Source organism: Lepidochelys kempii, chromosome 15 (genome assembly GCF_965140285.1).
Source record: "Lepidochelys kempii isolate rLepKem1 chromosome 15, rLepKem1.hap1, whole genome shotgun sequence".
Classification (NCBI taxonomy): domain Eukaryota; kingdom Metazoa; phylum Chordata; order Testudines; family Cheloniidae; genus Lepidochelys; species Lepidochelys kempii.
Genome location: NC_136394.1, coordinates 485,832 through 499,278, shown reverse-complemented (window position 1 = coordinate 499,278; position 13,447 = coordinate 485,832). Strand labels below are relative to the sequence as shown.

Here is a 13,447-nt window from a genome sequence, read left to right as displayed (position 1 = left end):
GCGGGGGGCGCCCGCGCGCCCCTCAGGCATGAGTCGGGCAGACCCTGGGCTCGCGGGGCCTGCTGGGAAAGGGGTCCAGAGACTGCGCAGACCACGCTGGGGGGCAGGGCTGCGCGGGGCTTGCCGGGAAAGGGGCGGGGCGGCCGCTGCTTTGGTTCTGTGGGGCCGGTCCTGGTTTGGGGCCGTGGGAGCCCGACGTGCCCACGCGGGCGCCTGGTACCCCCCGCCCCCTCGCGTTGGCTGCCCGGTCTCCCTGCCCCCCGGCGTCACCCGGGGGCTGCGAACAAGGGGCGGGGAGCGGCTCGGGCCGGGGCAGGCGCCTGCGGAGGGTTGCGCGCTGAGGGCTGCTCCCGTAGCGCCGTGCTCGGCGCTTCCCTTCTCTGCTGCGGCCGTGAGGAGAGCCGGAGGGGTCGGGAATTGCGCGCCTTGATGGCAGACCTGCCGCTCGCTCGGTTTCATGAAGACACGGCGGGTCCTTGCGCCTGACCCAGGTTTTTGCCAAAAATAGTTTCCAAGTTTCGCGTCAATCAGTTAATTTACCAGTATTTTTTCCAAAGCTCCATGCTAATAAAGGGCCATCTGAGTTGCATACTTTAGATGCTGGAAGGGTATTAGCATAGTCTTTAAATAGACCTAAAGGTTTTAGGAACTTCTCTTTGTTATTTTTTCCTATTCTAAGAATCATCTGAGTTATGATCATAGAGTCATAGAATGTTAGGGTTGGAAGAGCTCTCAGGAGGTCATCTAATCCCGTGCAGGACCAACACCAGCTAATCATCCCAGCCAGGGCTTTGTCAAGACAGGCCTTAGAAGCCTCTAAGGAAGGAGATTCCACCAACTCCCTAGGGAACCCATTCCAGTGCTTCACCACCCTCCTAGTGAAATAGTGTTTCCTAATATCCAACCTAGACACCCCCTTGCCCCCCACCCCACACTGCAACTTAAAACCATTGCTTCTTGTTCTGTCATCTGCCACCACTGAGAACAGCCGAGATCCATCCTCTTTGGAACCCCCTTCAGGTAGTTGAAGGCTGCCATCAAATCCCCCTTCACTCTTCTCTTCTGCAGACTAAATAAGCCCAGTTCCCTCAGTCTCTCCTTGTAAGTCATGTGCCCCAGCCCCCTAATCATTTTCATTGTCCTCCACTGGACTCTCCCATTTGTCCACATCCCTTCTGTAGTGGGGGGCCCAAAACTGGACGCAATAGTCCAGGTGTGGCCTCACCAGTGCCGAATAAAGGGGAATAATCACTTCCCTCGATCTGCTGGCAATGCTCCTACTAATACAGCCCAATATGCCATTGGCCTTCTTGGCAATGAGGGCACACTGCTGACTCAGATCCAGCTTCTCGTCCACTGTAATCCCCAGGTCCTTCTCTGCGGAACTGCTGCTTAGCCCATCATTCTGCAGCCCATATCAGTACATGGGATTCTTCCTTCCTAAGTGCAGGATACTGCACTTGTCCTTGTTGAACCTCAGGAAGTATGGGCTTGATGAATGCACTATAAGGTGGGTAGAAAGCTGGCTAGATTGTCGGGCTCAACGGGTAGTGATCAATGGCTCCATGTCTAGTTGGCAGCCGGTATCAAGTGGAGTGCCCCAAGGGTCGGTCCTGGGGCCGGTTTTATTCAATATCTTCATAAATGATCTGGAGGATGGTGTGGATTGCACTCTCAGCAAATTTGCGGATGATACTAAACTGGGAGGAGTGGTAGATACGCTGGAGGGGAGGGATAGGATACAGAAGGACCTAGACCAATTGGAAGATTAGGCCAAAAGGAATCTGATGAGGTTCAATAAGGATAAGTGCAGGGTCCTGCACTTAAGACGGAAGAATCCAATGCACAGCTACAGACTAGGGACCGAATGGCTAGGCAGCAGTTCTGCGGAAAAGGACCTAGGGGTGACAGTGGACGAGAAGCTGGATATGAGTCAGCAGTGTGCCCTTGTTGCCAAGAAGGCCAATGGCATTTTGGGCTGTATAAGTAGGGGCATAGCGAGCAGATCGAGGGACGTGATCGTTCCCCTCTATTCGACATTGGTGAGGCCTCATCTGGAGTACTGTGTCCAGTTTTGGGCCCCACACTTCAAGAAGGATGTGGATAAATTGGAGAGAGTCCAGCGAAGGGCAACAAAAATGATTAGGGGACTGGAACACATGAGTTATGAGGAGAGGCTGAGGGAGCTGGGATTGTTTAGCCTGCAGAAGAGAAGAATGAGGGGGGATTTGATAGCTGCTTTCAACTACCTGAAAGGGGGTTCCAAAGAGGATGGCTCTAGACTGTTCTCAATGGTAGCAGATGACAGAACGAGGAGTAATGGTCTCAAGTTGCAGTGGGGGAGGTTTAGATTGGATATTAGGGAAAAAACTTTTTCCCTAAGAGGGTGGTGAAACACTGGAATGCGTTACCTAGGGAGGTGGTAGAATCTCCTTCCTTAGAGGTTTTTAAGGTCAGGCTTGACAAAGCCCTGGCTGGGATGATTTAACTGGGAATTGGTCCTGCTTTGAGCAGGGGGTTGGACTAGATGACCTTCTGGGGTTCCTTCCAACCCTGATATTCTATGATTCATCAGATTTCTTTTGGCCCAATCCTCCAATTTGTCTAGATCACTCTGAACCCTATCCTTACCCTCCAGCATATCTACCTCTCCCCCCATCTTAGTGTCATCTGTGAACTTGGTGAGGGTGCAATTCATCCCATCATCCAGATCATTAATAAAGATGTTGAACAAAACGACCCCTGGGGCACTCCACTTGCTACCGGCTGCCAACTGGACATCGAGCCGTTGATCACTACCCTTTGAGACGGACAGTCTAGCCAGCTTTCTATCCACCTTATAGTCCATTCATCCAATCCATACTATTTTAATTTGCTGGCAAGAATACTGTGGGAGACTGTATCAAAAGCTTTGCTAAAGTCAAGATATGTCACATCCACCACTTTCCCAATATCCACAGAGCCAGTTATCTCATCAACGAAGGCAATCAGGTTGGTCAGGCATGACTTGCCCTTGGTGAATCCATGTTGACTGTTCCTGACCACCTTCCTCTCCTCCACGTGCTTCAAAATGGATTCCTTGAGGACCTGCTCCATGACTTTGCCGGGGACTGAAGTGAGGCTGACCTGTCTGTAGTTTCCTGGGTTCTCTTTCTTCACTTTTTAAAATATGGGCAGTATATTTGCCTTTTTCCAATTTGTCTGGGGCCTCCCCCGCTCGCCACAAATTTTCAAAGATAATGGCCAATGGCTCTGGAATCACATCAGGCAACTCCCTCAGCATCCTTGGATGCATTAGATCTGGACCCATGGACTTGTGCATGTCCAGCTTTTCTAAATAGTCCTTAAGCTGTTCTTTCACCACTATGGGCTGCTCACGTCCTCCCCATACTCTGTTGCCCAGTGCAGCAGTCTGGGAGCTGACCTTGTCTGTGAAGACCGAAGCAAAAAAAGCATTGAGTACTTCAGCTTTTTCCACATCTGTCACTATGTTGCCTCCCCCATTCAGTAAGGGTCCCACACTTTCCCTGACCTTCTTCTTGTTGCTAACATACCTGTAGAAACCCTTCAAATCCCTTGCTAGCTGCAACTCCAGTTGTGCCTTGGCCTTCCTGATTACACCCCTGCATGCAGCAAATATGGCAGCCAAGCTGGTCGCCTGCCATATTTGCTATTCTTCCTGCACATCAGGATGGTTTGTTCCTGCCCCCTCAATAAGGCTTCTTTAAAATACAGCCAGCTCTCCTGGACACCTTTCCCCCTCACGTTAGCCTTCCAGGGGATCCTGCCTATCAGTTCCCTAAGGGAGTCTAAGTCTGCTTTTCTGAAGTCCAGGGTCCATATTTTGCTAATCTGCTTTCTTCCTTTTGTCAGGATCCTTAATCATCTCATGGTCACTGCTGCCTAGGCTGCAACCCACTTCTACTTCCCCTACCAATTCTTCCGTGATGTATCTGCTCAGACCATTTCCAGATGGGTTAAACAGCAGTCCGGTGCCTCGTGCTGTGAGATCCGAGTCCACTTGGGCAGTAGCAGCATTATTTGCTTGTCTTAAACATGTTCCTATTGGGGAAATCTGACAATTTTTAATGAAAGCAAAACAAGTATATTAACAAAAAAATCATGGATAAAGTGATACCAAGTAAAAGGAATAAAGGTAGAAATAACAAGAAAATAAAAGTGCAAATGCATCTAAAAGACTAAGACTGTATCTTGTTAGATTAAGTTTTTCTTCAAGATGGTTTCTCTCACCCACAGCCTCCTTTCCAGCTTTTGCTGTCTAGGACCCATCACAGAGGTCAAAGAACTTGGTTCCTTTGTCTCCTAAGGTGAAGGATAAAGATGGAGTCTCTCTTCCTGATCCTTATATCCCCAAAGTGATTGTCTTTATCTTACAAGTTAGGAAGGCCTCCTGAGGATTCAGCCTCCTGTGTCTCTCTAGGGTGGAGGAGCCAGGTTAAATCTCTGCCTCTTGAGTTCAGGATCACGACACACACACACACCACACACACACACACACACACACACGCCCTTTAGCTAGAGAGCTTTGTTTACTGCTAATATGTATATTGAGGTAAACCTACATTCCTTTGTCTCAGACAGACCTGTTAATTACCTTTACCTAGGTCAGGCTAGTTCTAGTAACATCGTACAGAGGGAATTTAGAACTTCACATGTAACATTAACACATGCATTTTACAATCATATTAATAATCAGTCTATTAGCTTTCAGGTAATACTGCACAAGGCATAATTTGAACAAATAGTACTGCAGTAGTGTGTGAATATAGGGTGCATAGGGTCACAGTATGTTAGAGGGTTTTCTCTCAACCCTCCCACTTCCCTGGTTCTTGTCACACAGACAGCAAGCAGCAAAAGATCAGAAGTCCAAAGTGCAGACAATGCAATGTTTATTGGGGTTAGTTTCCAAGCAAGCATATTCCGAAGCCCTTCACATCAGTCGGGCTTATCGCTATACGCTGATAGAGTCTGTTCCCCAGTGTTCTGTTCCCAGCTCTGACGCCGCAGAGCCTTGCCTGTGTCCCTGTTCCAAGTTCCCTATACCCATTCCCTTCCCCCCTTAGCAAGCATGATTTCAATTTTCCCTTCCACTTCCTGTTTGACCCCAGTATGTATAGTAATATTCTCAGCTATACCTTAACCAATCATTTTACTGAAATTTAACTAATCAATCCTAACATATTGTAATATAATTCTCTAACCAATTATATCCCACTACCCTAATTAACTTACACCTGGCAAAATTAATTATACAGCAAACAAAAACAATTAGAGAAACAGATTAACAATAGAAAAGTGGGGGCCATAAAGATAAAATAATACAGAAATGAGGGTTTCACAACCGCAACCATTGATAAGTGATTTCTTGCCAGACAGGATACTATCAAACTACGTTTTCTTTAAAAAGAACAGGAGTACTTTTTTCAGAGTAGCAGCCATGTTAGTCTGTATTCGCAAAAAGAAAAGGAGGACTTGTGGCACCTTAGAGACTAACAAATTTATTTGAGCATAAACTTTCGTGAGCTACAGCTCACTTCATCAGATGCATAGAGTGGAACATTATATATATATATATTATATATATATATATATATATATATATATATATATATATATATATATATATATATATACCCACAAACATACAGATAAGTTGGAAGTTACCATACAAACTGTGAGAGGCTAATTAGTTAAGATGAGAAAGGTGTGAAGATACTTAAGGAAATAGATTCAATATGTGTAATGACCAAGCCACTCCCTGCATCATTATGCATATTTAATCTATTTCCTTAAGTATCCGCACACCTTCTTGTCAACTGTCTAAATGGGCCATCTTGATTATCACTACAAAAGTTTTTTTTCTCCTGCTGTTAATAGCTCATCTTAACTAATGTACTCCTGTTCTTTTTGCGGATACAGACTAACACGGCTGCTACTCTGAAACCTAAGTTTTCTTTAACCATCTTAAGATCTATTTCTTTAGCTGTTGGTGATAGGCACTATCAGGACAGGATCGTCTTCCTAACAGCCCAATACCACCTTATTTCAATGTAACTGGTTTGGGATGTGAGGATGAGCCAAAGGCCTTAGCCTAAGAACAAGGCCTCGGACCATCCTAGTGAGAGAAGGCCCATATACAAGCAGACATGTGATTTTGATTCTTTGTTTTATACCTCTATAACTAGCAAAGTGTTAAAAATACACTTAAGTTCTTAAAGTATTGGTCTTTACAGGCAGGCCTGAATATCTATATTCTAATACAGTAACCTTCATTTATCTTCCCATGAACTTACCAGAGAGCACAAGAGCTGGGTTCAGTTTCTATTCACACTGCTGTGGCAAACACTTAAACAGCCACAATGGGTGCATTTCTTGTCCAGGTAACATTTCCCAAACTTTTGAAAGAGGAGCCTACCTCAAGGAGAATGAAACCATTCACCTCCTTTTTCAGTTCCAACATGTGGTGTTAAAGGCCTATGTAGATTAATTTATAGATCTTCCACACACCAGACCTCTTTTCCAGCTACTCTTTTATACTCTGCACCATCACTCCTTTTGGTAAACACTGGTGTCAAGGTTCCTTCCCCACTTTGAACTCTAGGGTACAAATGTGGGGACCTGCATGAAAACCTCCTAAGCTTACTTTTACCACCTTAGGTTAAAACTTCCCCAAGGTACAAACTATTTTACCCTTTGCCCTTGGTTTTCCACTGCCACCACCAAACGTTTCTCTGGGATCCTGAGAAAGCGTTGTTTGGAAACGTCTTTTCCCCCCAAAATCCTCCGAACCCTTGCACCCTATTTCTTGGGGAAGGTTTGGTAAAAATCCTCACCAATTTGCATAGGTGACCACAGACGCAAGCCCTTGGATCTTAGAACAATGAAAAAAAGCATTCAGTTCTTGAAAAGAAACATTTTAATAGAAGAAACAGTAAAAAGAAAAGGATCACCTCTGTAAGATCAGAATGGTAAATACCTTACAGGGTAATTTGATTCAAAATATAGAGAATCCCTCTAGGCAAAACCTTAGGTTACAAAAAGACACACAGACAGGAATGGAGTACTTGTGGCACCTTAGAGACTAACCAATTTATTTGAGCATGAGCTTTCGTGAGCTACAGCTCACTTCGTCGGATGCATACTGTGGAAACTGCAGCAGACTTTATATACATACAGAGAATATGAAACAATACCTCCTCCCACCCCACTGTCCTGCTGGTAATAGCTTATCTAAAGTGATCATCAAGTTGGGCCATTTCCAGCACAAATCCAGGTTTTCTCACCCTCCACCCCCCCACACAAATTCACTCTCCTGCTGGTGATAGCCCATCCAAAGTGACAACTCTCTACACAATGTGCATGATAATCAAGTTGGGCCATTTCCTGCACAAATCCAGGTTCTCTCACCCCCTCACCCCCCTCCCAAAAACCACACACACAAACTCACTATCCTGCTGGTAATAGCTCATCCAAAGTGACCACTCTCCCTACAATGTGCATGATAATCAAGTTGGGCCATTTCCAGCACAAATCCAGGTTTTCTCACCCCCCCACCCCCATACACACACAAACTTACTCTCCTGCTGGTAATAGCTCATCCAAACTGACCACTCTCAAAGTTTAAATCCAAGTTAAACCAGAACATCTGGGGGGGGGGGGGTAGGAAAAAACAAGGGGAAATAGCCACTCCCAGTCTCTATTTAAGCCTAAATTAATAGTATCCAATTTGCAAATGAATTCCAATTCAGCAGTTTCTCGCTGGAGTCTGGATTTGAAGTTTTTTTGTTTTAAGATAGCGACCTTCATGTCTGATTGCGTGACCAGAGAGATTGAAGTGTTCTCCGACTGGTTTATGAATGTTATAATTCTTGACATCTGATTTGTGTCCATTTATTCTTTTATGTAGAGACTGTCCAGTTTGACCAATGTAAATGGCAGAGGAGCATTGCTGGCACATGATGGCATATATCACATTGTTGGATGTGCAGGTGAACGAGCCTCTGATAGTGTGGCTGATGTTATTAGGCCCTGTGATGGTGTCCCCTGAATAGATATGTGGGCACAGTTGGCAACGGGCTTTGTTGCAAGGATAGGTTCCTGGGTTAGTGGTTCTGTTGTGTGGTATGTGGTTGTTGGTGAGTATTTGCTTCAGGTTGCGGGGCTGTCTGTCGGCAAGGACTGGCCTGTCTCCCAAGATTTGTGAGAGTGTTGGGTCATCCTTTAGGATAGGTTGTAGATCCTTAATAATGCGTTGGAGGGGTTTTAGTTGGGGGCTGAAGGTGACGGCTAGTGGCGTTCTGTTATTTTCTTTGTTAGGCCTGTCCTGTAGCAGGTAACTTCTGGGAACTCTTCTGGCTCTATCAATCTGTTTCTTTACTTCCGCAGGTGGGTATTGTAGTTGTAAGAAAGCTCGACAGAGATCTTGTAGGTGTTTGTCTCTGTCTGAGAGGTTGGAGCAAATGCGGTTGTATCGCAGAGCTTGGCTGTAGACGATGGATTGTGTGGTGTGGTCAGGGTGAAAGCTGGAGGCATGCAGGTAGGAATAGCAGTCAGTAGGTTTCCGGTATAGGGTGGTGTTTATGTGACCATTGTTTATGAGCACTGTAGTGTCCAGGAAGTGGATCTCTTGTATGGACTGGACCAGGCTGAGGTTGATGGTGGGATGGAAATTGTTGAAATCATGGTGGAATTCCTCAAGGGCTTCTTTTCCATGGGTCCAGATGATGAAGATGTCATCAATATAGCGCAAGTAGAGTAGGGGCTTTAGGGGACGAGAGCTGAGGAAGCGTTGTTCTAAATCAGCCATAAAAATGTTGGCATACTGTGGGGCCATGCGGGTACCCATAGCAGTGCCGCTGATCTGAAGGTATACATTGTCCCCAAATGTAAAATAGTTATGGGTAAGGACAAAGTCACAAAGTTCAGCCACCAGGTTAGCCGTGACATTATCGGGGATAGTGTTCTTGACGGCTTGTAGTCCATCTTTGTGTGGAATGTTGGTGTAGAGGGCTTCTACATCCATAGTGGCTAGGCTGCTCGGCAGCTCTCCAAAACGAGTTTCTACAAGCCATTACCCTATGATCCCACTGAGAGTTACCAAAAGCAATTACAGCATTTGCTCAAGAAACTTCCTGAAAAAGCACAAGATCAAATCCGCACAGACACACCCCTGGAACCCCAACCTGGGATATTCTATCTACTACGCAAGATCCATAAACCTGGAAATCCTGGGCGCCCCATCATCTCAGGCATTGGCACCCTGACAGCAGGATTGTCTGGCTATGTAGACTCCCTCCTCAGGCCTTACGCTACCAGCACTCCCAGCTACCTTCGAGACACCACTGACTTCCTGAGGAAACTTCAATCCATCGGTGATCTTCCTGATAACACCATCCTGGCCACTATGGATGTAGAAGCCCTCTACACCAACATTCCACACAAAGATGGACTACAAGCCGTCAAGAACACTATCCCCGATAATGTCACGGCTAACCTGGTGGCTGAACTTTGTGACTTTGTCCTTACCCATAACTATTTTACATTTGGGGACAATGTATACCTTCAGATCAGCGGCACTGCTATGGGTACCCGCATGGCCACACAGTATGCCAACATTTTTATGGCTGATTTAGAACAACGCTTCCTCAGCTCTCGTCCCCTAAAGCCCCTACTCTACTTGCGCTATATTGATGACATCTTCATCATCTGGACCCATGGAAAAGAAGCCCTTGAGGAATTCCACCATGATTTCAACAATTTCCATCCCACCATCAACCTCAGCCTGGTCCAGTCCATACAAGAGATCCACTTCCTGGACACTACAGTGCTCATAAACAATGGTCACATAAACACCACCCTATACCGGAAACCTACTGACCGCTATTCCTACCTGCATGCCTCCAGCTTTCACCCTGACCACACCACACGATCCATCGTCTACAGCCAAGCTCTGCGATACAACCGCATTTGCTCCAACCCCTCAGACAGAGACAAACACCTACAAGATCTCTGTCGAGCTTTCTTACAACTACAATACCCACCTGCGGAAGTAAAGAAACAGATTGATAGAGCCAGAAGAGTTCCCAGAAGTTACCTACTACAGGACAGGCCTAACAAAGAAAATAACAGAACGCCACTAGCCGTCACCTTCAGCCCCCAACTAAAACCCCTCCAACGCATTATTAAGGATCTACAACCTATCCTAAAGGATGACCCAACACTCTCACAAATCTTGGGAGACAGGCCAGTCCTTGCCGACAGACAGCCCCGCAACCTGAAGCAAATACTCACCAACAACCACACAACAGAACCACTAACCCAGGAACCTATCCTTGCAACAAAGCCCGTTGCCAACTGTGCCCACATATCTATTCAGGGGACACCATCACAGGGCCTAATAACATCAGCCACACTATCAGAGGCTTGTTCACCTGCACATCCAACAATGTGATATATGCCATCATGTGCCAGCAATGCCCCTCTGCCATTTACATTGGTCAAACTGGACAGTCTCTACGTAAAAGAATAAATGGACACAAATCAGATGTCAAGAATTATAACATTCATAAACCAGTCGGAGAACACTTCAATCTCTCTGGTCACGCAATCACCGACATGAAGGTCGCTATCTTAAAACAAAAAAACTTCAAATCCAGACTCCAGCGAGAAACTGCTGAATTGGAATTCATTTGCAAATTGGATACTATTAATTTAGGCTTAAATAGAGACTGGGAGTGGCTAAGTCATTATGCAAGGTAGCCTATTTCCCCTTGTTTTTTCCTACCCCCCCCCCCAGATTATCTGGTTTAACTTGGATTTAAACTTTGAGAGTGGTCACTTTGGATGAGCTATTACCAACAGGATAGTGAGTTTGTGTGTGTGGTTTTTGGGAGGGGGGAGAGGGGGTGAGAGAACCTGGATTTGTGCAGGAAATGGCCCAACTTGATTATCATGCACATTGTGTAGAGAGTTGTCACTTTGGATGGGCTATCACCAGCAGGAGAGTGAATTTGTGTGTGGGGGGGGTGGAGGGTGAGAAAACCTGGATTTGTGCTGGAAATGGCCCAACTTGATGATCACTTTAGATAAGCTATTACCAGCAGGACAGTGGGGTGGGAGGAGGTATTGTTTCATATTCTCTGTATGTATATAAAGTCTGCTGCAGTTTCCACGGTATGCATCCGATGAAGTGAGCTGTAGCTCACGAAAGCTCATGCTCAAATAAATTGGTTAGTCTCTAAGGTGCCACAAGTACTCCTTTTCTTTTTGCGAATACAGAGTAACACGGCTGTTACTCTGAAACAGACAGGAATATTCATTCTATTCAGCACAACTTATTTTCTCAGCCATTTAAAGAAATCATAATCTAACGCATATCTAGCTAGATTACTTACTAAATTCTAAGACTCCATTCCTGTTCTGTCCCTGGCAAAAGCCTCACCCAGACAGACACGGACCCTTTGATGTTCTCCCTCTTCCCAGCTTTTGAAAGTATCTTGTCTCCTCATTGGTCATTTTGGTCAGGTGCCAGTGAGGTTATCCTAGCTTCTTAACCCTTTACAGGTGAAAGGGTTTTTTCCTCTGGCCAGGAGGGATTTAAAGGTGGTTAGCCTTCCCTTTATATTTATGACAACTGGTGTGAAGATCTTTATAATATGACACTTCCTTTCCTTTCCTTCATGCTGTGATGAACAGTGAAATAGTTAACAATGTTGACATTGAAAGTATCATTGGCCTCTGAGTTAGCACCCAATGAATGAATGGGTCAGTTTGAGGCTCTCTCTTACATCAGTTTCACTTGGGTCATTTTTTTTCACAACTATAACAGCTAGAGATTTAGGCTATGGCTACACTAGAGACCTTACAGCATCATAGCTGTTCCGATGCACCTGTGCTGCTATAAGATCTCTCGTGTAGTCACTCTATGCCAGGGGTGGCCAACCTGATTCTGAGAAGGAGCCAGAATTTACCAATGTACATTTCCAAAGAGCCACAGTAATACATCAGCAGCCCCTCCCATCAGCACCCCCCCCCCGCTCCCAGAGCCTCCCCCTCCTTCCCTGCACCTCCTAATCAGCTATTTCGTGGCATGCAGAAGGCTCAGGAGGAGTGAGGGCACTGCAGGCTCAGGGGAGGGGGCGGGAAGGGGTGGAGTGGGGGCAGGGCCTGTGGCAGAGCCAGGGGTTGAGCCGTGAGCACCCTGGGCACGTTGGAAAGTTGGCGCCTGCAGCTCCAGCCCTGGAGTCTGTGCTTACACAAGGAGCCGCATATTAATTATGTGGGGCTAATGCAACCCCTGCGAGGTGGATAAGGGAGCATGGGACCTCCCAGTCCCCCAAGTTACATTGCATAGGCTCCTCGATGCTGGGACACTGTGCTGCTATGTGTCCCCACTCCCCACATGCATAACATCTATAATGGCTTTTAATCACTCCCCTATCCCAGGGGTTAGGGCGTTTAGTCCCAGGGTTCCCCCCACTCAGGCCAATCCCTTCCTTCTGGGGTCCCCACTCGTTTTCAGCCCCCACCTTCTTCCACCTGGGACTCCCCGGGGGTTTGGCTTCCCAACCTTCCAGGGTTGGGGTCGGGTGCTTGCTTTGAAAGGGGCCTTCCTTGGGTAGTCAGGTCAGTTCCCTGGCTGTCATCTGTCTTTCTACCAGTGTGATCATCTTGTCGTACGTGGACGGATCGTTCTGGCCTATCCATTTGAGGAGATCTGGCGGCAGTCCCCACATGTAATGGTCCATGACCAGGGTCTCCAAAATCTCCTCCGGGCTGCACACCTTGGGCTGTAACCATTTCCACGCGAGGTGTATGAGGTCGAATAGCTGGGACCTCAGGGGTTTGTTCTCCTGGTATTTCTACTCATGGAACCTCTGGGCCCTTAGCGCTGCTGTCACCCCTGCTCGTGCTAGGATCTCTGCCTTCAGACGGGTATAGTCAGTGGCATCCATGGCAGGCAAGTCAAAGTAGGCCTTCTGGGCCTCTCCATACAAAAAAGGGGCGAGAATGCTGGCCCACTGCTCCTGGGGCCATGCCTCATGCTGAGCAGTTCTTTTGAATGAGAGGAGATATGCCTCTATGTCATAAGGGAGCATGGGACCTCCCAGTCCCCCAAGTTACATTGCATAGGCTCCTCCTGACGTCATCTTTGGCAGACAACCAGTGGCCCTCAGGGTTCGCTTCCCGTCGGACCCCCGGGCCTGGGTGGTGAGGTTCTTCAGCTGGTCCACCACCTGTCTCAAGAGGGCACGATCTTGGGTCACCTGGCTCATCAATAATTGATTGGTTTCCTGCTGTAGACGCAGAGACTCATGTTGCGCCATTGCCTGAACCCGGGTGGCCTCCTGCTGGGCTGCCGTGGCTTGTACCAGAGCTCTTACCACCTCCTATTGTGGTACAAAGCAAACAAACAAACCAAAACAAA

At 46.9% G+C, this 13,447-nt stretch overlaps 1 long non-coding RNA gene across 1 annotated transcript; it reads left to right on the top strand.

Annotated features, from left to right (window-relative positions):
• Nucleotides 1-131: 131 nt before the first annotated feature.
• Nucleotides 132-4,775, top strand: LOC140898533 (uncharacterized). Its single transcript, XR_012155012.1, has 3 exons — nt 132-491; nt 2,961-3,115; nt 3,874-4,775. It is a non-coding gene; the product is annotated as an uncharacterized LOC140898533 (long non-coding RNA).
• Nucleotides 4,776-13,447: the final 8,672 nt, after the last annotated feature.